This window comes from Panthera uncia, chromosome B4 (genome assembly GCF_023721935.1).
Source record: "Panthera uncia isolate 11264 chromosome B4, Puncia_PCG_1.0, whole genome shotgun sequence".
NCBI lineage: Eukaryota > Metazoa > Chordata > Mammalia > Carnivora > Felidae > Panthera > Panthera uncia.
The window spans coordinates 34049796-34072084 of record NC_064809.1 but is presented as its reverse complement, the minus strand read 5'-3'; the positions used below and the strand labels follow the sequence as shown (position 1 = coordinate 34072084).

The 22289-nt window shown below is 47.0% G+C and overlaps 1 long non-coding RNA gene across 5 annotated transcripts; it reads right to left on the bottom strand.

Moving 5' to 3' along the window:
* Positions 1-16018: 16018 nt before the first annotated feature.
* On the bottom strand, positions 16019-20733 carry LOC125920057 (uncharacterized). Of its 5 annotated transcripts, none has more exons than XR_007456929.1 (6): positions 20099-20733; positions 19218-19327; positions 18853-18943; positions 18432-18515; positions 17521-17658; positions 16019-16371 (listed from the first exon to the last, which is right to left on the bottom strand). It is a non-coding gene; the product is annotated as an uncharacterized LOC125920057 (long non-coding RNA). The 5 variants fall into 5 exon arrangements; XR_007456932.1 differs by having other exon boundaries at positions 18748-18943; positions 20607-20733; XR_007456931.1 differs by having other exon boundaries at positions 17521-17661; positions 20607-20733.
* Positions 20734-22289: the final 1556 nt, after the last annotated feature.

Here is a 22289-nt window from a genome sequence, read left to right as displayed (position 1 = left end):
GCATCTAGGAACTATTAATTGAGTGCCTCTCTGTGCTAAGAATTGTGAAAGTAAAGCCATAAAAGCTGAAAGCCAAGGCCTCCACTGCAATGCAGGTATTGTCTGATATAATCAAGGAGGATTTATTGAGTGGTGGAGGTTAAAGTAGTATCACACATGCTGGATCCCAGTCTTGAAAAAGCTTGTAATTCTTGCTGGGGCGGCTGGACGAACTCCTATGATACAACAGGAACACCACCAGGCAATATATAACTGAGTTCTCAATCACACAGTGCTTCAGAATAAGGAGGATCTATGGGGCAGTGGAGAGAGAACAGCTCAATTACTCAGACTGAAGCATTCATTAGTCTGAGCCATTGTTCATGCTACAGATTTTGCTGCTCAGAACAGTAAGAGCCTTGGGGTCCCTGGGTGGCTCTGTCAAGTTAAGCATCGACTCTTGGTTTTGCTCAGGTCATGGTCTCATAGTCATGAGATCAAGCCCTGAGTCAGGCTCCAAGCTGACTGTGGGGGAGACTGCTTGGGATTCTTTCTCTCCCTCTCTCCCCCTCCCCCTCCCTCAAAAAAAAAAAAAAAAAAAAAAAACAGTAAAAGCCAGTTAGAAAGCCTTGATCACATGGATGACTCAAGATCTGCAGTTTCAAGTTTCTAAAATCACAAGCCAAGTGTGGGTCTTGCTCTGCTCACCATTGTCTCCCCCACCCCCCCTCCACCTAACACCAAATATGAGCTGAAAGCTTTGTCTGCGTGGCTTTGCCCCTGTGAAAGCATATGAGAAAGGGGGTCCCCACCCCACCTATGCACACAGGCCTGACAGTGAGTTTCAATAGGACAGGCTGAATAAGCTCACACCTGTGCCCTGTTCCCACTGCACCCCAAGTCCCTCAGTCCTCTGAGTTGCTGGTAATCATGCCCTTATTTGTTTAGGAAGCCCGTGGCTACTTATTGACCAAACAGGGCATCAGTTGACAGGATGTGGGCAGTAGGAGGAGCCTGTAGAATTAGACAAAGACAAGCAATCAGAGCGAGGCAGAGAGGACAGAGAACACAAGGAACTGAGGGCTAGAACCGCCTAGCCTGACTTGTGTTTCTCTTCCCTCGTGTTTCTGGTCCCAGGGGTCCAGATTAGCCTGGGAGTGCAAGCGGGGTCTCCTCGCTTCTCCTGAACCCCACACTGTCCTTCCAAAAGGCCCCTCTGTTTTCACCCCCAGTTCACCTGTGCGTAGCATGGGGAATGGCCCCCTCCTAGGTTTCTTGGTGTGGGAGGGGCTCTGCTTGGTGGATCCTTGCCTCCTCTATGCACAGGAGTCTACAGGGCAGTGACCAGGGCCTAGTAATGGCCAAAATGCCTTCCTTTCAGATGATAAGTTGAGAATATCTCTAAAAACTGTCTGAAGCAAGTAGATTAGAATTCACTTTCATTGAGAAAGTGGCCCTTTCAGAAGCAACATTTGTTGGGGTAGAGTGGAGATAGGCAGGGCAAAATCAAACAAATGGAGATGGCCAGTGCAAGCTTCCTTACAGCTCCTGGAATCCCAGAGTTCCAGCGTGCCCCAAGTCGGTGCCGGGTTTGACACACAGTCCACACTGCTGGACACTGACAGAGAAACTAACTGCATGCGGAGGGTGGAGGGTCATGGCATCCTCATTCAACTTCTTTTTGTTTGTTTATTTGTTTGAGAGAAAGAGGGCAAGCAGTGTAGGGGCAGAGAAAGAGGGAGACACAGAATCTGAAGCAGGCTCCAGGCTCTGAGCTGTCAGCACAGAGCCCAACACAGGGCTCAAACCCATGAACCATGAGATGATGACCTGAGAAGAAGTCAGACACTTAACCGACTGAGCCACCCAGGCACCCCATCATTCAACCTCTATGTCTTTGGTGTGTGACTTCCAAAGGATACTAGCGTTCATAAGAATTGATTCTATGAATCTGGCTTTAACTACAGGAACAGAAAGATGAGAATCAACCTTCCTTGAGTTCCTGAGGAAAAGGAACCTAAACCTGAGTTTCTCCATGGGTACTACTTTAGTATCCCTGCTCTCCTGCTCTCTCTCACACACAGCTCCTGGAAGCCCTGGGAAGTCCTGAATCTAAACTCTTCACGCTGAAAATGTGGGTTAAAAATTTGTGAGCACTGTGAGCCTCCAACATGTAGAGACAGCCCTCCTTCCCCAGGCATTATGGAGCATTAACAATGGTATTTTCAGTGCACTGCACTCAACAGCAGTATATAGCCCATCTCCCAGGAAGGAAAAGGAGAGGCCCACAGTCCAGGCTCAAGATGGGTAGATATGCTTTGTGACAAGAACACCTAATAATAAATGTATTCTTACTTGAAGACTTCTATTGTGCCAGATGTTTTTACATGTTATTTCATTTAATCTTCTAGGTATTATTATTAAGGCAAGTTATATGATCTGAACTGAAACCAGAATATAGGTATTATTATTCTCTCTACCATTCCATTGTAGAGATGAAAAAACTGAGTCTCAAGAAGGTAACTAGCTTAGAGAGTTAACTTGCCTCAGGTCACATGGCTAGTAATTGGGGAAGGTAGAATTGAACTCAAATGACTCCATGGCCCACATAGTAACTACTAGGATTTACTCCCTCTCTCACAAACTGATATTGTCAATTCTCAGCTATCAGCAGGGTTGGTGCCTTTAAACACCAAAAGCAGGGCTGGAAAGACCTTAGGAATAATATTCTAGTCCATACACAGCAGGCCTACAACCTACAGGCCAAAAATTTTTTGTATTCTTTATTGAGGCATATTTTACATAATTCATCTATTTCAACTATACAATTGAATGATCTTTAGTAAATTTACCAAGTTAAATTGCATAAACATTATCTTCAATACATTTTAAAACGTTTCCATTACCCTAATAATGTCCTTTATACCCACTTACCTGTAATTCAAAATATGACCCACAGATGTGTTGTTTGGTCCATCAGATTTAAAATACTAAAAAAGATTATTTTTGCTAGTTTTATAAAATGAGACAATTTCACACAAAAATTTAAAATTTTAAGTTCTTGAAAAAACAAGATTGAACAAAACTGGACCTTCCTTTATGCAAGGCAAAACTGGTCGCTGGCTCCTTTCAAAGAAAATGTACTTTCTGGGAATTAAAAGCAAAAATGAACTATTGGGACCTCATCAAGATAAAAAGCTTCTGCACTGCAAAGGAAACAACAAAACTAAAAGGCAACCAACGGAATGGGAAAAGATATTTGCAAATGACATATTGGATAAAGGGCTAGTATCCAAAATCTATAAAGAACTCACCAAACTCCACACCCAAAAAACAAATAATCCAGTGAAGAAATGGGCAGAAGACACGAATAGACACTTTTCTAAAGAAGACATCCAGATGGCCAACAGGCACATTAAAAGAAGCTCAATGTCACTCCTCATCAGGGAAATACAAATCAAAACCACACTGAGATACCACCTCACGCCGGTCAGAGTGGCTAAAATGAACAAATCAGGAGAGTATAAATGCTGGCGAGGATGTGGAGAAACGGGAACCCTCTTGCACTGTTGGTGGGAATGCAAACTGGTGCAGCCACTCTGGAAAACAGTGTGGAGGTTCCTCAAAAAATTAAAAATAGATCTACCCTATGGCCCAGGAATAGCACTGCTAGGAATTTACCCAAGGGATACAGGAGTGCTGATGCATAGGGGCACTTGTACCCCAATGTTTATAGCAGCACTCTCAACAATAGCCAAATTATGGAAAGAGCCTAAATGTCCACCAACTGATGAATGGATAAAGAAGATGTGGTTTATATATACAATGGAATACTACTTGGCAATGAGAAAGAATGAAATATGGCCATTTGTAGCAACATGGATGGAACTGGAGAGTGTTATGCTAAGTGAAATAAGTCAGGCAGAGAAAGACAGATACCATATGTTTTCACTCATGTGTGGATCTTGAGAAAATTAACAGAAGACCAGGGGGGAGGGGAAGGGGGAAAAAAATTACAGAGAGGGAAGGAGGCAAACCATAAGAGACTCTTAAATACTGAGAACACACTGAGGGTTGATGGGGGATGAGGGAGAGGGGAAAGTGGGTCATGAGCATTGAGGAGGGCACCTGTTGGGATGAACACTGGGTGTCGTATGGAAACCAATTTGACAATAAATTATATTAAATAAATAAATAAATAAATAAATATTGTTTTCATCTTCAAAAACAAACAAACAAAAACAAAACGTACTTGCCAGTTCCTCATGAAATTAGTGAGGGGGCCCAGGAGGGGGCCCCAGAACCATGGCCCCACATTTGCCCTACAGCCCCAGGCACCTGGCTGTATGGCTCTTGGCAGATGGCAGAGCCATTGTGTCTGCGTTGTTGTTACAAAGATAGCTTTTGGTTCTCACCAAAAAGGAGCTGCTCTTTTTACTTGGGCAAACTTCTGTGAAAGCAAAGCCACATGTCTTATTTTGAAACTTCATAATTAGGGTTTGTACCTGATGTGGCAAAGGAAAGCTCAGAGTTTGCTTCTTTTCTTGCTGTCTCTTTGGAATCTACCTCTCCCTGCACATAAAGATGGCATTTCTTGAATCTTGCTTTTTGGCTTAACTTTGCTAGACACAGTGCAGACACACTTCTCAGGGAGCTCGTAACGCAGCTGATCAGAGGATGACCTTCTTTAGTTACTAAGGTAGACTTTGCTGGTTGTCTACTCAATTTCTCCTTTGTTCCTTACCATTTTGTTCAGAGTGGCAATATTTTCAGGGAAGGTGGAGCCAGCCCTTGGGAGCCAAATACGACTGGCCTGACCCATGCTAGGGACCCAGGTCTCTTTGACAGTGATTGGCTTAGGATAGGTATATGACTTTCTCTAGTCAGAGACATAAGGGGATAAGGACATTGGCTGGGGCACATTTAGAGCAGATTCCCCCTTTTTGTCATCTTTGTTTATTGTCACAATGGTACGTAACACTTGGTGCTACAGCAGCCACCTTGTGATCATGAGGGCAAAGCCAAGAGAATCACAGAGAGGATGAAATAGAGCCCTGATGTTGTTGAGCTGCCAAATCATCCAGACATCTCCTGCTGGACTTCCAGTCATGTGAGATCAGCTATGTCCTTTATTGTTCAGGCCACTTCTACTTATGCATTCTGTTATTTGAAACCTAAAGCATCCTGACCAAAGTGTAACATTCTAATCATAAGTCCTATTGCCAACTGGGACGCTTCCCTGCTCCCTATCATTTGCTCAATTTTTTAACCATATTTTGGGGTGGGTTTCTCATGTAGAAAGCTGTGTTCAACTAATTTATGTTGGTATTGTTTTTAAATTTCAAGAGGTTGAGTTTTTCCTCATTTTGACTCCAGAGTTTATGTGCAAATGATATGACCCAAAAACTGTATTACAAAAGCCTCTGAGGTTAACTAAGGAAACAAAGGACAAATGCACAGACCTTGCCATGGCAGATGTACTTCCACCAGCAATCCCGGATTAAATTAGCAAGCAGGCAAAGAAGGTCACCTGCCAAACCATGTACTGGTGGCCAGCTCTGAAGGCCTGTGAAATGGCTTTGTTTGCTGTCAGCCTCCACCCATGGGCTTGTTTTAATTAGAGAATTAATAGTCCCTTATGTCAGGAAGGCTACAGCTGCTTCAAGCCTCACCCCACCCCAACACCTGGGGGAATAGTCTTCGGTCACCCTGTTGCTGGGCTGAGAAGAGGGCAGCCCCAAGCACCGGCCATGGGCCCGTTGCTGTGCCCAAAGCTCTACTCACTAATACCAGCTTCTATCTACTGAACACCCACTACGTGCCAGTTATCCCTTGTCATAATGCTACTCTCTAAAACTACACTATTATGTGGGATAATTACAGGGCCCATTTCATAGACAAGGAAACCAAGGCTCAAAGTGTGCAAGTAGGTTGCTTGAAACCAAAAAGCTGAAAAATTGCAGCGCTCCCTCTGTCTCCGAAGTCTGCTGTGCCAATGCCACTCAGATCCAGAAGAAGGGGCCAGGGTTGTCACCACACTCTCAGGAGGGGCCTTCACTGCAGCTCACAGCTCTGAACAACTGCTTTCTGGCCATCAGGATTTTACCCCTGAGTCCTGAGCCTGAGCCTGCCTCTTAAGCTCCCAATCAGCAAAGGAAGGCTCCTGTGCCCGGGCACACATGCTGAGATTTGTTATAGTAGCCAGCTGAGGGAAGTGCCAGGCCCTTTCATCCCACATTCTGCCTTTCTCTCCTGTCCCCTACTCTGGAAATAGCCTCCTGATGACAACCTCTGTTACTAAGATAGAACCAGAGGCAATACCTAAGATGTGTTCTTGCCAAGAAGTTTTAACCAGAATCTAATCAAACCTTGTAGATTTAACTTTCAGTTTATAGGAAATATAAAGATAAAGGAACAAGTTAAACAATACAATGGGGAAATAATCAGACAAAATCATGGTATGAAATTGTATATGAGATATACAGGTCAGTACCTGTCTCTTCAGGAATCGATGACACTGGGGCACCTGGGTGGCTCAGTTGGTTAAGCAGACAACTTTGGCTCAGGTCATGAACTGGTAGTTTGTGGTTTCAAGCCCCACATCGGGCTCACTGCTGTCAGTGTAGAGCGAACATCGGATCCTCTGTCCCCCTCTCTCTACCTCTCTCTCTCTCTCTCTCAAAAATAAACATTAAAAAAAAACCAAAGAAACAAAAAAACAAAAAAAAATGAGGGGCACCTGGGTGGCTCAGTTGGTTAAATGTCTAACTTTGGCTCAGGTCATGATCTCGTGCTTGCGTGGAGCCTGCCTGGGATTCTCTCTCTCCCTCCCTCTCTCTCTCTCTCTCTCTGCCCCTCCTCTCCCTTCTCTCTCTCTCTCTCCCTTAAAAAAAAAAAGAATCACCAACACTGTAAAAGGAGAAGTGATTGTTCTAGATTAAAATGGATGAGAAAAATAACAACAAAACACAATTCATGATTCTTGATTGTGTCCTGGTTTCAAAAAACCAACTTCGAAAGATATTTGGGGGCAGATGGGAAAACTTGAATATGGCCCTGTTATTAAATTAAATTAGATAATTATTTTCTAGGACAATATCCTTACTTTCTGGAGATGTTTCTGAAGGGGAAAAAATCACTGTTTGTAATTTACTTTAAAATAATTCGAAGACATAGAGATAACAGGTAGGGGGATAGAGAATAGATAGAATGAGGAAATATGGCAAAATATTTACCATTGTTGAATCTGGGTGGTAGATATATGAAGATTCTTTGTACAGTTCTTTCTATTTGTATGTATTTCAAACATAATAAAAATGGGGGGGGGGACCTTTCATAATAAAAAGTTTACAAACTAAATGAAGATGATCATAGGATGGAGACCTGAAGCCAGGGCCTCTGTTGGTCAAGTTTTGCCCAGCTGGTCTCCTCCCTTGGTGTTCTGCCCAGCTGTTGGGCTCCCCTGATGCTTCAGCCTGGACTCTCTGAGGCTTGAAGGAGCTTAGAGTCTGGTGAGGCCCCTAGAAGCAGAGCAGGAAGAACTGGTTCTTGGGCTGGACAACCAAGGTGGGATTCCTAATTGGTGACTTGGAATGAAGATAAATATGTCTCCCATAAAGGGGCCCCTGAGGAAGACAGACCCTATACAGAAGAGCAAAAGTCCCTCCTGGGCATGCCTCCCAGCAAGAATAGGAACGGAGTTAAAAGCATAGTAAGATATAAATGTATCAATCAACACACTGTACACTTTAAACTTACAGGATGTCATGAGTCAATTTTATGTCAATAAAGATGGAAAAAAGAAATAGCACAGTAAGATAACGGGCAGCAAGTCTGGGCCCTGAAGTTAGAATGATTTACTAGAGTAGAAAGTCATTCCTGTCTATGAAGACCAAAAATGAGGATGAGGCTCCCCAATCAATTAGCAGACTTAGCACATTTTCCATAAAACACCAGTGAACTTAACAGAATTTGAGAAAATGATCACATAACTCATATGGAAAAGTGGGCCAAAAATACAGATTTGAAGAATATTTTTAGAGATTATAATCTCCCTGAGAAGAATCACGCCTGACTTGTCTATCTCCCCACCCAAACCCTCATTCTGCCATAGGAGCTTGCATACAACAGGTCTTCAAAAAAGTTTTTTTGTGGGTTTTTTTTTTGGTATTCAAAAATTTTTTTAATTTTTTAAAATATTTATTTATTTTTGAGAGAGAGAGAAAGAGCACTACAGCGTGAGTCAGGGAGGGGCAGAGAGAGAGGGAGACACAGAATCTGAAGCAGGCTTCAGGCTCTGAGCTGTCAGCACAGAGCCCAATATGGGGATTGAACCCATGAACCATGAGATCATGACTTGAGCCAAAGTCAGACTCTTAACCAACTGAGCCACCCAGGCACCTCTTCTTTTTTTTCCTTTTAATTTTTTTGTTTATTCATTTATTTTGAGAGAGAGAGAGAGAACAGGTGGCAGAGGGGCAGAGAGAGAGAGAGAGAGAGAGAGAGAGAAAATCCCAAGAAGGCTCAGAGCTGTCAGCATGGAGCCTGATGTGGGACTCAAACTCACAGTGAGATCATGACCTGAGCTGAAACCAACAATCAGATGCTTAACTGGCTGAGTTACCCAGGAGCCCAGATAGAGTACTTCTAAGTGCAATCTAACTGAATAAATTTCTCATAGCCGGTTTTCCTTTTCCTTTTTTAATTTATTTATTTTGAGAGAAAGAGAGAGAGAGAGAGAGAGAGAGAGAATCCCAGGCAGGCTCTGTGCTGTCAGACAGAGCCCAGCTTGGGGTTCGAGCTTAATGAACCATGAGATCACGACCTGTACTGAAATCAAGAGCCAGATGCTCAGCCAGCCTGTGCCACCCAGGCGCCCCGGTCACAGCCAGTTTTCTTAGACATAGGAAGAAATTCCACTCTCACCTTCTTTTCCCATGTTCATTAAGGTTGTAGGGAGAATGGGAGATGTAGGACAGAATAGTCCTCTAATGGTCTCATATGTAAGCATTGGCTACCAACAGGTCAGCCAATTCTGTTAGGATCAGGACCAGGTCATATGTCTTCTGCATTCCTTCGGGTCCAGCAATGTTGGTCACAGACTAAGTGCTCAAAAAACATTTGTAAAATTGAACAGATTACATCTGAAGCCAAAGAGCACTAATCTTACTTGTATAAGGTGGAGCTCAGGGAACTTTCCAAAAGAGAAGGTATGCATGGCACAGGATGTCTGGTGGAGGGGCCGTTGATTCCATATAAAACTGGACAGGAAATGCTCAAAAATGGTATCCTGGCTCTTCTGCCCTTTGGAGCCCCCCGACCTGTAAGAAGGAAACTTCCAGAGCTTCCCCATGATGAAAGTTTTAACTGGGCTACAGCTAGAGCACCTGGGTTCAGGAAAACAGGCAGTCACTTGAGCTGGCTATATTAGTAACCACCATTAAGGGGTGATTTTATTTGGTTACCTGGCCTCTGGAAAAGGAAATGGGCTATAGGCAAAGAAATTAGCAATCTAAAAGCAAGCAAATTTGTCAAGTAGAAAAGGACTCTGAGATCAGAGGCTCTAGTCCTGCATTTTACACAGCAGGGTCCAGAGAAGGGAAATACCTAGCCCTGAACCACTTCCCTTGTTAGGAGCAAAACAGGTACTAACTAGAAGCTAGCCACTGACTCCACACTCCCACCTCTTCCCACTTGGGCCAGCCTCTCCCAGGAGACAGTCACTCTGCCTCACCACCCCACAGACAGTCTCACTGTTCTTCCTTCCCCAAATCCATCCATCTGCCCACAGGCCTTTGCCATCCTTCCCACCCTGTGGGCACCATACAGTTCTGATGGGCATTGTGCTCAGATAGCAGCAAGCTGGGACTTGTGGTCTTCCTGAGTTGTTGTTTTGGGCTGCTAAAAAAGCTGGTGGCCACTGACTGCATCGGAGATGTATGTAAAAGGCATCTGTGTTTCTTAGTGTCCCCAAACACCAGGCTCAGTGCCAGAGAAGCAGACCCTTTGTCAACAGAGATGCCCTGGCTTTGTGCACTCAGAGGGAGGCAAAAAAAAGTCCACTGGCATCAGACTCATCTCTAGGGGAGGAGGGAAAGGGAGTCATCTACAGAAGTTCCAGTAAATGTTCTCATTTAAACAAACAACAAGAAAATAATAAGATGGAGAAAGAGCCAACGGGGCGGGGACAAGCAAACTCTTGAAATTGCATTATAATTAGAGCATAACTTTGTTCCAGATCCTCAGGTGCAGAGAGGGCTGGTGTGTTTATTAACCTGGTCAAAAGACATCAAGGCAAATTGAGTTGCAGCCTAGCCTTGCCAACGAACAATTTAGCATGCAAATGTGACTAGCACTGGGGCTCGAAGGAGACCAATAAGGTCTTGGGCAGTTGAAGAGGGAAATCCAAACTGGGCTGCCTTGAAAGTGAGGGGAGTCACTGGGGAGAACAGAGCAGGGGTGGGGACAGGTATCCTGTTTCCACCAGGGACAATTTTCATTGGTTTGGTCCGGCTGATACCAAAGCTAAGAGCTAGCTGGTTGGCCCCCAAGGACCGTGCCAAGCCACATATGGGAGTACAGCAGACTAAGGCCCAGGAAAATTTACGTGAGTCTGTGCCAGTATTAACCCAGCAGGAATGCCTACCCATCAGCACCACTGCTCCAAGGCCAGGAGGGCATTACCAGGGTGTTTGCCCAGCAGAAACTAGCATATGGGCCCCAAAGAAACCTTTCAGAGTAGGCGGAGGGCAGCCTATACCCCTGTGAATCACTCTCTGGTGGTTTTGCTGTGGTTTCAGAACCCGTGGCTAGGGCAGAGGGACCACGAGGGCCCCTGGCCGGGTTGCTTTCTCTTCTCCCAGCTGCTTCTGTCTCTCTCTCAGGCTCCTGGACACAAAACAGCTGAGCAGATAAACAAGTCACCACCTGCTCCCTCCTCCCCCATGACACCGCCCCTGTCCCCAAGTCCCACCCCTTCTTCCTAGCATTCTCTCCCTCCATTCCTCCCTGAAGCCAAACTTCCCAGCAGCAGCAGCTGCTGCCGGCTCTCCCCTCCTGTGCCTGCCTCCCCAGCACACCCTCAGCTCGCCCCTCCGCAGCCCCCCTCTGCCCCTTGCTCCCCACCAATGGCAAATGAGGAACATGTGTACAGAGCCCTGGGCTCTCCCCCTTCCCAGAGCCATTTCAAACAAAACAGTTGTGCTTTCTGAAAGTAATTCGTGGAGCTCTGGGTCCCCAAGGAAAATGAGTTTATGGCATCCACAGCCCTGGAGCCAGTGAGTGTCTGGCCACTTGGCCCAGAGCCCCTCTGCCAAGCACAGGAAAGCTAGAAGGAAGGGGTTAACCTGAGCAGAAGCCAGGAGGGGCCCAGCTCCAATCCAGACTGCAGGGGAGGCAGATCCCTGGGATGGAGGGCAGCAGGAAACAGCTCAGAGAGGCCAGGAGGCCAAGGCCCAGTTTAAACCCTGAATAAAGGCCATCTTTTTGGTAGCCTGCATGCATGCTCTCTCTCTCTCTCTCTCACACACACACACACACACACACACGGTATATTCTTATTACCAAAATAAAGGTTGTCACAACAGACTCTGGTAGGCAGAAGCTCTGAGTTGGTGCTGTTTAATAAGTCCCCAGTGCCAATGGTAGGCATTACTGAAGACCTCAGTGGGTGGGTGAGTGCCTCCCAGGGAGGGGAGGTGTGTGTCAGGAGGATCCCCCAGAGGACTCCTTGGCAATTTAGAGTTTAAATTTGGGTTACTACTGGTTCACCTGAGTTCTCAGAAGCTGAAGCCAATGTAACTGGGAAGACAGTGTACTAGCCTGTCTTCACCCTCAGGCTTCCCTAGTTCCTCGGAGCTCTTAAAAGAAAAAAAAAATTGTAGGGGCACCTGGGTGGCTCAGTCAGTTAAGCATTTGACTTTGGCTCAGGTCATGATCTCATGGTTCATGGGTTCAAGCCCTACAGTGGGCTCTGTGCTGACAGCTCAGAGCCTGGAGACTGCTTCGGATTCTGTGTCTCCCTCTCTCTCTGCCCCTCCCGTGCTCACACTCTGTCTCTGTCTCTCAGAAATGAATAAACATTATAAATAAATAAATTGTAAAAATTGTAATTGAAGTATACTTGACATACAACTCAGAGCTCTCTCTTTACTGTTTTATGGACAAGCAGGGAGTGGATTTGTTTGAGGAAAATAAACCTGGCTTCCATTTGCTAAATGTTTCAAATCTGTTTGCATAAACCAATGCTATTTTGTGGAAAGTAGCAGCAACATTAGACTGGATAGCAAGGAGCTGGGTTTGAAACAGTGAATGGTGGAGTGACCCTGGACAAGTTACATTACCTCTCTGAGCCTGTTCTCTCATCGGTAAAATGGAAATACTATCACTACATATTTTTCAGGTGAAGTGACAAGGCAAAGTTAATGAAACATGCCTGCAACACCAAGCATTCTGCTGAGGCCCCACCTGGTGCTCGGTAAAATTGTTTATATTCTGTGGGAGACAAAATGGAAACACCAAACGGAAAATGGACAGTGGAAACGCGGGTGCAAACCCAGAGACTCTGAAAAGGTCCATGTAGAACCACTGCATGAGGTGGGAGGAGGCAGGTGAAATATTCCAGGTAGAAGTAAGTGAACACTTCTTCCCTCCTTCTCCTTAGAGAGCAGGGTTTCCCAGCCTCAGCACTACTGATGTTTTGGGTCAAGGAATTCTTTGCTGTGGGGACCTGTCTGGTGCCTTACACGATTTTCAGTAGCATCCCTGGCCTCCACCCACTAGATGCTGGTACTACCAACCCCTCCTTATGACAATCGAAATGTCTCCAGACACTAGCTGGGTGTCCCCTGGGGGCAAAAGAGGACTTGGCTGAGAACTGGTGTCAGGAGCTAGGAGAACAGGCCTCCTTTTAGGAGTCTGAACCAAGGCTGTGCTCATAGTACGGAGTCAGTAAATGTTAGGATAGATGCTTGCTGATACCTTTCTTTTAAGCAAGAGAGGCTCTCACAACCCGAGAAGGAAGATGTAGTCATGGAAAAGGCAATGAGTGACCATTCTAAGAAATATGGTGGGTGTGGGAGGGGGAAGGAGAAGCAGTGGCTGCTATTGAACAGGCTGGAAGGAGAGGCTGGCCAGTGCCCACCACTGACCTCCCCCACCCTCCCTCCAGGAGGCACTCACTGTCTTAGAGGGAATTCCCCACTTCTGGACTTTCCTCTCACCTTATTTGAAGAATGGAGTTGAATTTGTGCATCAAAGTGGAAAATGATTCAGAGTGGTAGGAGTCAGATCTGTTTCTGCCCTTGCTTTGTAACTAATGAGACGTGTGCCCTTAGACAAGCCATTTCATCTCTCTGCAACTGTTTCTTTGGCTGTGAAATGTGGGAGTTAAGAGTTGATGAGAGCTAAGGTCCCTTCCAGCTGGAAGTTCTAAGGCCTGTGAGCACCACAAATGTGATTAAACCAACTGGCTAATTAGGGCAACGTAAAGTTCCGTCTTACTGCACTGCAAGCCAGCAGTGTAATTCTCCACTTGTCTTTGTTAAGACCTATTGCTGCCAGAAAAGCTTTTGCAAATTCCTACTAGAAAGCACTGTGCTAGCCACTGTGGGAGAGAGAAGACTTTCACTCCTTCCTTCGCAATCTAATTAAAGAAAAAAATAATTCTAATTAAAGGCCATGAATTAAAAATGCCTCATACCCCCCAATGGCTTCAAAGTGAGGCCAACCTGCGTTAGAAGGCTAGCTCCATACTAGGATTCCTCAGGCAATCCACTGAATCTGTTTCTTCATCTGTGAAACTGGCATAATAATAGCACCAATGTTTCAGGGTAAAATTGTAAGGGTTAAATACTTGCAAGAAAATTAGCATGGTGCTTGGCATGTAAATAAGTGCAAAAAAATTTTTTTTGTTTGTAGCAAACACTTGTTGGATACTCTGAACCAGGCACTGTGCTAGGCCCTGGGAACATGGAGATGGGAGACAGGGCTCTACCTCTGGAGAAGCTCACCTGATGGTGGGGAAAGAAACAAGGACCAGCTACAGTGCCCTGAGAGGGCTATGACGGAGCAGGGTAGGAGGACTGTGGACACAGGGAAACATCCGGCCCTGATCACAGGACACGGAGCGGAAATAATGTCTGCGCTGGGTCTTGAAGCACGGCCAATGGTCTTCACTCAGATTAAGGAGGCAGAACATTCCAGATGAGAGAACACATGTGCCAAGGAGACAAATGCCCTGTGCTTCTGCGGAAACTGTGTGCACTTAATCATGGTTGAGTACGTATGGGATAGTGGTCATAAGTGAGCCTGGATGTTAGTTCCCCAAAGGGACCTGCACAAGAAATACTTCTTTTATCAGACACACTATTTCCCTTTTTGACACAACCACCAGGCAGCTCAGAGCTGATTTTTAGGCTCAGTGTTACACACTTCCCTGAATCTAGGTTGTCTGGTATAACTATTCTCTTGCCCTAGCTTCCTTTACAGCCTGGACCTCAACTATTAATCTGGTTTTTGGTTTTTGGTTTTATCCATTAATTATAAACTACCTTAATTCCTTTTTGAGTAAGGATGGCACATGAGTAAATGAATGAATGAACTGTGAAATACAAAAGTGCATGGATGAGAATGAAGTCAAGTCTTGTAGGGTGAGTTCCCCCAGGGTGGTGAGTTTGTTGTGTTCGCAGCTGTATCACCAGTGCCTGGACCAGTACCGGGCACACCATGGGAGCTCAACAAACCACTGCTGACTCAGAGAGTGACATTAGGAATTTTCACCTAAAAAAAGCCTTCTCTGTAAGATACAAAAGAACTGACCTGTGGGGCCATTCCCTGGCCCTATCACACCTTTGGGCTCCATATTGGACTTCCTTGTATATTGTTCCCCACTTGTTTGGGCTCATGGGCTTGCTGTTTCAGCCAGATGGCATGCTATACCTCACGGACAGATGCTTTGCCATATATGTCAGTGTCTCCCAAACCACACTTAGCACAGAGCTTGTCCTAAAGCAGCCTCCCTAAATTTCTGTGGTTTTAGCCTGATAAACACCTGCAATCCTTTGTAGTTGAAAAAGGGTGAGCAACCAGGACCCTTCCAAGTCAGGCTGGACTGGTTTTCCTCCCTGACCATGCATTTGACTGCATGGAATAGTATTTCTTTCATTCATCCAATTGATCAGTGACTATTTGCTGGATGAAAGAAGGAAAGAACTGCTTCTTATTGGTGTGTTGAAGGCCTTTGTGCATTTTTATCAACTGCATTGACCCCCCTCCCACAAAAGGCAGGGAAGGCAAGGAAGAGCTGCTGGTCCTCTGGAGAAGGGACAGAGGCTCCAAAGGAGAGAGGACAGAGGGGGATGGCAGGTGTGTAAAAGCCACGGGCACTGCTGCTCTCACACCCGGTAGACCTCTTCTCTCAGCTCTCCTCAAGAGTCAGCATCAGGCCAATGACTGGGGTAGGTGACACACGGAGCACTCATGGCCTAGCTGGGCTCAGTGCTGGGTCCCGAATGGCCTCTCTCACACCTTCCTTCCTTCCTCCTTCGCCTTCTTCCTCCCTCTCCCTGTCTCTCCCTGCCTCTCTTAGTGAAAGGACTCCCTTGACAAGAGTATAAGGTTTCAATTGTCTGTGTCCTGGGAAATTACAAGATCTTTCCCCCTTTCTCTTTTTAACCAGGATTACACATTCAGAGTAAGTTGGCTCCCAGGGCCTGCCCAGCTGCTGCAGGGCTGGAGGATGCCAGAGACTTCTGGGCTTGGCCACCCAGTGCAGGGTGGTCAGGTCACAGTGAAAGCCACCAGGCCTGCTCTCCCCTCTTCTGAACTCCAGAACCCCCCTTTCAGAATTCTGAGAGTCCCAGGCGTCCTTGCAGACGAGGGGGGTGCAGCTCAGACCTGCCCTGCCCTCCCCAGTCAGGCGTCTGGCCACCAAGTCTCCTTCCATTCCAAGGACAACTACAGCAGGAGGGAAAGATGGGAGACACCAGGTTATTTGTGATCTGACCATTCTCCTTTAGAAAGAGAAGCATTTCACAATATATACATGGAGCAAACCGTTTTTTTATATCTTAAACTCGTACAAATTATATGTTAATTATATCTCAATAAAAAATGGGTTAAAAAGAAAGAGAAGCAGGCCAAGAGGGTAGATAAGATTATGAGAACAGCAAAGGGGAGAGAGTGAAGAGAGACAAAAAAAAGGAGGGACTCTGCAAATTTCCTGTAGCCGTGGGCCCTGAGCTCTGGCCACCAAGAGAAAGTGGGGTTCTGAGGACATGGCCTGAAACAGTCTTCTTCAGAAAATTAGAAAGGATCAAGGGTCACCTGGCTGGCTTAGTTGGTAGAGCATATGACTCTTGATCTTGAGTTCAAGGCCCACATTGGGCATGGAGCCTACTTTAAAAAAAAGAAAGAAAATTAGAAAAGTTCAAAATAGCGATTTTGGAGTGCAGGAGGAAGGCTGAGCTCTTCCATCATCAGTAACATTCACTGGGTACAGCTCTTCTCTACACTGATAATCAGAGCAAGTTGCTCCTGGGTGTAAAAGTGCACATATTGTCCCCTAGTTTGAAAGGCCTGGGAAATATGGCCACGTTTTGGCCATTCCCCCCACTGATGGACAGTGGAGGTTGTGCGCTCATAGCACATTGGAGGCTAGGCATCGCCAAAGCCCTGATTGTACAGGGGAAACCCCTGTTCTAGTGATGAAACCTACTCCAAGACCCAGGCCCCAACACACTGCCTCCCCCTCACACACCAGAGCAGGGGGTGCGGGGTGGGGGGTGGCCAACTAATGCCTGAGTGCAAAGTGATTTAAACAAATGAAATAGACACGGTGCCAAGGTATGCAGGCTGTGGTTGTGGAGTTGGGTTCTTGAGGCAGAGGTTAGAAGTGGAAACAGTCAACTTTTGGCCTTTGAAGTTCTCTGAAAGGCCAGGCTGCTGTCAGCCTTCCCCAGTCCCCCAGGGCTCCTGCTTGGCTGCTGGGCGCTTGGTATTTTCCAGGACACAATATTGGGCACCTTAAAAGAGGACTGAGGGGAGTCAGGATCAGCGTCTGGCTCAGATTTCCTTACTCGGGGCGGACACGGTCTTAGGAAACTGCCCACAGTGCACAGTCCTATCATTCAAATGAAACATAAAACCCCAGCCCTGGGGAGTCACACGTGGTCACCAAGGACACCCCGGCCTGGGGCTAAGCCAAGGGCATTAGCCTGGGCGGCTCAGGACTGCTCCGCAGCTGGGATCAGTCCTTTTCTCAGACCCCCCCAGTACCACCCCACTCAGGACCCTCTCAGGACCCTCTCAGGACCCTCCAGCTGGTCCCTCTTAAGTGCAATACTCCCTGTGCTTACCTTGGGGCTCACTGTGCTATGGAAACAGCATGCAACTTCCCAGGTTATGAGAAATAACTTTCCTAAGAGTGTCACCAGCTGCAGACGCCCCTGTCATAAACTGTCCCAGCTCTAAGCCGCCTAGGGCTTTTATCCCCTCCCTCTTAGCTACTCATTACCCAGCTTAATTAGGCCAGGAAATGCTCACGCAGAGGACACTCTCGGCAGGAGGCGAGGCTGGAGGAGAGATTCTCAGCAGCTCCACTTCCTGAGGCTGGAGCTGGGGGCTGGGGAAAGCCTGGTGAAGGACTGTGGAGATGGCAGGGCTGTGTCCTCCAGCGAACAGCTGCTGGGAAGGAGGCAGAGATGCGCACATTTGCTCCTCAGGCCCTCCAGGGAGCTGAGGGTTGTACTTGTTTACAGGAACAGCACCGGATCTGAAAGCTTGGATGTGTCTACTCCCCCCCACCTTCCCCTCCCATCTCAATTAACCAGCCCCACCCCCCCAACCCCACGCTTTCACCCTCCTAACCACTTACAGTATTTCTGCCCAGTCTCTGACATAATCACAGCCAGACACAGCCTGAGACTGCCTCCCGTGTTCGGCCAGCCCCTGACCTTCACCCTAAACTGCTTTGGTTGTTTGTGTGGCTGGCTAGGCCTCCCCAGGAAGATAACGCCAAGGTTCTTATGAGGTGAATGCAGGAATGAGTTTGCCTTTCTGCTGCAGTGGTGGGCAAGAGGCAGGTAACACTGTCTGGTGGTTAATACAGGGGATTGAGAGTCTGAAGTCCAGCCTTGCTGTCCTCTGTAATTCTGTGACCTTGGATAAACTGTTTCATCTTTCTGAGCCTCAGTTTCTGAGCTGTGAAAACAGAGAGAGTGCTACCGACGTCCTGCGAGGCTGAGACTATCTACTATATCCTCATGGCAGAGAACGTTCAGGAGGAACTAGCGGGTGTTACCTTGTCAGGACTTTGGCCAGTGGGCTTTGCCTCTGAGCAGTGAGGAGGTCTGCGTTTAGGGATGCCCCACCCCCACTTCTCTTTAAGGGAAACCTAAGAAAAGGGGAAAGTAATATTGGAGTTCTTATGATTTATCAGAGCCATTCATACTTACGTGATTTCACTTAATTATTCAATTATCTGTTGAGGCTTCTGGATACAAGTGAGTGAACTGAGGCTCAGACAGGGTGGGTGATAGCTGAAAGGCAGAGCAGATCATGGGTTACAGGATCTGGTAAGTCTGAGACTGTGCCATGGCCTGGAAATGTCAGGCCACCAACCTACAGTGAGGAGGGTGACCTGAATCCCAGCACCAACCAGCAGATCGTCACTCTCCAAGAGGGATTTTGAAGGCTTAGAGTCAGAATGTCATCCAAGAATGAGTCTGTCTGTGGTGGCTCTCTAGTCCCAAGGAACACACACCCACCAACCTTTTCAACAGTTCCTGGGTTCTGTTTTATGCCTTGCTGCTTCCACTGCAACAATGTTTTCTGAGAAAATGTACATTTCTTGACAAGTGACCTCATTTCCCTCACCTGTAGGAAGACAAAAATGATTCTCGGCTCTCGGATATCCAATAGTGCCATGATCAGAAGGTTCTCGTAACTTTGAAAAGTGCTTCCCATTCTACCAAGAAAAAATGAAAATGTTCCATAGTAGAGATGAGGTGGGGGTGTTGAGGAGGATGGGGACCTCCAATTCTATTCAGAGGAGGGCAGTAGTCTGTTTCCCCACAGAGAACACCTGGGGACCTAGGTCCTCCCCCACCCCAAGGGAATCTTCGTCTGCTTTTGATCCACCTGAGGAATGGCACCCCTACCTCCCTAAACTCCTGTCCAGTGGTTTTGGGGGTCCACTGTTTTTAGGGGTCCATTTACTTGACTGGTAAAGTGGTTCTCACTTGAAATCCATAAAAGCAAAGGAAACTCCCAGCTGAGCAGTCAGGCGCACACTGAACCTTGGAATCCTAAACCTTGAGGGTCTCCGGCTTTGTTGCTCTCTACTCGTGATCTGAGGTGAGTGAAGACAGGATAACGCAAACAACTCAGCGATTTCCCAGGATGCTAGAAATGTTCTGCAGCTCTAGGGAATAAGACTTGAGTAAAGTTCCGGGGAAGCAGTGTGGGCTTTAGGCACAGAAGGCCCTAAGCTGTTGGCAAGTCATTCTGACTGGCCAAGGAGGCAAGGCCCATGCAGGTGGGGGATGAAGGTTTAGGAAGGCGTAGGATGGCCTGTGCACTGGGCAAGGTGCGGGGCCTTCCACCCCAGGACTCCGTTTACGAGGGTGTCATGAAGTATGAGCTCAGAAGGGTGAGGGTGGGGGAGAGAGCTGCTGGGACACAGAACCAGGACACCAGCTCTGGCACACAGGAATTTCCCTTTCAGCACCATCTGCCGCACCTTTTAGGCCTGGCTCTTCTTCCTTCAATCTACGCCCCACCCCTCCCTCTTCCCACCCACTGGGAGGCATCCTCTTCCTCCAGGGAGGGGGGGGGGAGCTCCCACACCAAGGCAGGAGTGGGAGATGCTGCCTCCGCCCTGAGCAGCTTGGGGGCAAACATCTGCTCACTGTCATTGTTTCTCGCTACTTAGGGACTGGGAGGGATCTGGTGGAGCTCAACAGAACCACACACAAGAGCTGCACTTCAGTGTCTCCTCCTCCAAGGGAGCAGGGAAAAGCTGAAAATTCCCCTGGGTCTCAGAGGAGGGATTTTCAGCCTGTCTTTCCCACAGGGCGGGGGCTGCTGCTGGCGGAGGAGTTGGAGGAAGGGTGATACTCACCCTCCTTGGCAACACCCCTCATTTGTTCCTTGGCTCCCTGGTGCCTGGCAAGGCCACGTGGCTGAGGGATACAGTCACCTGTGTCCCTCCCTCCCCTCTGGGTCTGCCCCTGTGCCACTTCTAACCACCAGGCTTGCAGCTGAGCACCTGGAGTCTTGGGTGTAGGCAGGCGTTCATCTCACCAAACGGCCGAATGCCAGGCTGAGGGCACTGAATCACACATACCACAGGGACTGTAGGTTCACACAGTCACCAGCTAACCCGCTCAGGAAATGCAGGGATTTGTTCCAGCATCTTCCTTGGCAACCCCACCTACCTAACACCAAGTTTCAAATGCCAGGTTTGAGATAGAGGGAACCACCGTGAAGTGATTCTGGAAGTATTGGTGTTAGGGATGTAGTGGTAAACAGAGAGGATGAAGCAGGCCCCTGCTCAGGGGACGCCCTGCAGTCTGCTGGAGGGGTAAGCGCCACAGGTGGTAAGCCCCAATGCAGATAGAAGGACAGACCGTGGGGAGCCCAGGAGGCAAGTGAGAGCTGCAGCAGGTGAAGGGAAGGTATCTCTGAGGAAGTGACGTTTAAGCTGAGGTGAGCAGAGGGTAGGCAGGCTTGGCTAGTCTGGCAGGTGGCTGCCAGAGTTAAAGTTCTAAGACAGTATGAGGCAACACATTCCAGAACCCAGGCAGGCTCCAAGTCAGAGTTCTGATTCTGGGCTTTCTAATGATTCATTGTGTGGTCAGACTAGCAGCCCTTAATTACCCTACGGACGATGCTATCAGACTGTCTCCCAAGGATAAGAAATGTGTGCCTTAAAAGTGTTCTGAGATCTCCAGACAAGACCCAACATATTGTTATTATCAGTGGCAACATGTTATTTCTAGTTTCTACCCACTCCACAAAAATAAGAGCCTTCTCAGAGTGGTGCCCCATCCCTTCCCAGCCTCAGCCAAGCACTTCCCCTTAAGGTTAATATAGATCATGCAAATGGTTCCAGATACCTTTATTCCCTCCTTCCTGGTGGATGTTCTTGCAAATGTAGAGAGATTCCTGTTTCTGCTGTCTCTCCTTCCATGTCATCTTTATCGTGACTTTTGGTGACTTTTTTTTCAAGGACCCAAAGTATTTGGAGTGAGTCAAGTCACTGCCTCCCCCCCCACCCACCCAGGGCATTACCACTGTCTACAATTCAGGGCATTTCCCATGGTGACCTCATTTGGACATACACGCAGATCCACTGGAATCAAACTCTGGGTTTATGGTTTATCTTCCAGTGTATGTCCTCATCTCTTGTTTTTAGTTACTGCATAGTATGACTTAGTCTGGGTATTATCACTTGTTTCTTATTTATTTGTATGCACTCCCATGTGTACTGCTACATTATTGACAATAGACAAGATATGGAAACAACATAAGTGCCAGTCAATGGATGAATCCATAAAGATAAATACTGTATGATATCACCTTTATGTTCTATCTAAAAAGCCAAACTCATAAAAACAGAGTGTCAAATGGTGATTATCAGAGGCTGGGTGGTGGGAAAGTAGGAATGATTTTTTTTTTTTTTTTTATGGTACAAACTTGCAACTAAGAGACAAATTACTTGTTTCTTATTGATGGATATTTGCCTCCCCTGCCCTTTTTTTTGCTATTGCATATGGGTGACTTCTTTACAAGGAGGGTTGGATTTCAGATATTTTTATTTTCTTAAAAAAAACTTTTTTTAACGTTTATTTATTTTTGAGACAGGGAGAGACAGAGCATGAACGGGGGAGGGTCAGAGAGAGAGGGAGACACAGAATCTGAAACAGGCTCCAGGCTCTGAGCTGTCAGCACAGAGCTGGACGCGGGGCTCGAACTCAGGGACCGCGAGATCATGACCTGAGATGAAGTCAGACGCTTAACCGACTGAGCCACCCAGGAGCCCCAGATATTTTTATTTTCTAGAAAACTTTCTTCAACAGGGCAAGATGAGGTGAGAAATCCACCACTGATAATGCTATTTTTGTTTTTCTTTTAGTTAAGTGCTGTCTTTGGAATCACGCCCATTTGCTCAAGGGCCCGGCAAGCTCACTCTACGATGACCTTAACCTCATTGTCCAGTGCCACCCCCCAGCTCCCCATCAGTGATCGTCCTCACCCTGGTATAAGGTGGTGACCAGTCATTTCCCTCAGTTTGTCTGATACCCTGCCCC